This window comes from Helianthus annuus, chromosome 6 (assembly GCF_002127325.2).
Source record: "Helianthus annuus cultivar XRQ/B chromosome 6, HanXRQr2.0-SUNRISE, whole genome shotgun sequence".
NCBI lineage: Eukaryota > Viridiplantae > Streptophyta > Magnoliopsida > Asterales > Asteraceae > Helianthus > Helianthus annuus.
Window position 1 is genome coordinate 53,999,342 of NC_035438.2, and position 1,460 is coordinate 54,000,801.

Genomic DNA, 1,460 nt, shown 5'->3' on the forward strand with positions numbered 1-1,460 from the left:
TTTTCTTATTTTTATATTATTTAAAAGGGGCTATAAAGGGGCATTATCCCATACATGCAAGTTAACGAAAAAATCCCTCGCTTATGGTGTATACGTGACGATGATGTGACGTGATAAAACCCTTAGGGCTTTAAATCACACTCACTAGCCTAAGGAATGAAAAAACCAATATTATTATAACCAACATAGCATGTTGATTTTTTTTTTTTTTTTTTTTTTGAAAATATTGAAAATCTTGATAGTTGATTAATAATTGCAAGTGTATGAAGAAAACTAAAAATTATAAAGTTTTCTAATGCTTAGATATAGTCAAACTATAGATATAATAATGAAAATCTTGATAATTGATTAAAAACTAAATGGAACCCCCGCTGCGTTGCGATCGGTGCTTACAATTTAAGGCGCAATGTATACAAACGCTAGATGAAGGCACACAAACTTAAAACTTTAAAACCATCAAATACATGGACCGAGATGAAGACCCTCTTTTTATCTCTTTAATTCAAAGATGTCGGACTTGCTTTTAGTAAGCAACACTCGTCTTTCTGCATAAAGTAGTAAAAACATGTGTGAGTTTAAAAAAATATCGCAACCATACAGTAACTATTATCAGATGTAGAAAGTATACTATTGAGCGGATAAGAGAGGCTATACAAAATAACATTCACAATTATTAAATACAAACTTCAGAAGATATTCACAGCTTTGAATTCGCCCCACCACTTACCACGCTATATCCGTTCCACCAATCAGCAAATAGTACCAGTGAATTTCAAGTAAGACCACATTTTAACCAAACTTGACATATATAAATGCTGGCAAATTATGTTTATAAAAAGCAAATACCTTATCCTTATGTGAATCAATTATCGCCAATCACCATTGCAACAGGTGACAGTGACCAGTGAGTAAGAGCATTCTCATCCAGTCCATTATATGTAGTGTGTGGGGTTTTTAAAATGTAAAGAGTATAGAAAGTGGTTGTGAGTGGAGGAGAGAGAAAATATTACTGTTCATCTGTATATTTGGGGGGACACTGTTCACCTACTATAATTTTTTAATATATATTGAAAGTGGTTGTGAGTGAAAGAGAGAGAAAAATGTAATATATATTGAAAATGAGAGAAAAAAGTATTTGTTTTTAGTGGAAATATATTGATATAAGAGTTGTTTTTTAGTGAAATGTATGTATATTTTTAGTGGATTGGATGTGAATGCTCTAAGTATATGGCTTTTCAAATCAAATTTGCATGTGCCCCCTGTTAGAAATAACCCGTTGATGTGGCCTTAAGGATCATTTGGTAACATTACCAATATGACATAACTAGTCCCCGACAATTACTTGATGATAGTAATTGTAATTATTGATTAGTATTAAGGGGCAATTATGATTTCCCTTTAGGTACCATTAATAGAGAAAACATAGAGTTTTATAACGGATCACCATTCATAACCATTAT

The 1,460-nt window shown here is 31.8% G+C and overlaps 1 long non-coding RNA gene across 1 annotated transcript; it reads right to left on the reverse strand.

Annotated features, from left to right (window-relative positions):
• Positions 1 to 306: 306 nt before the first annotated feature.
• Positions 307 to 913, reverse strand: LOC118479891. The gene is made up of 2 exons (XR_004861331.1): positions 847 to 913; positions 307 to 545 (listed from the first exon to the last, which is right to left on the reverse strand). It is a non-coding gene; the product is annotated as an uncharacterized LOC118479891 (long non-coding RNA).
• Positions 914 to 1,460: the final 547 nt, after the last annotated feature.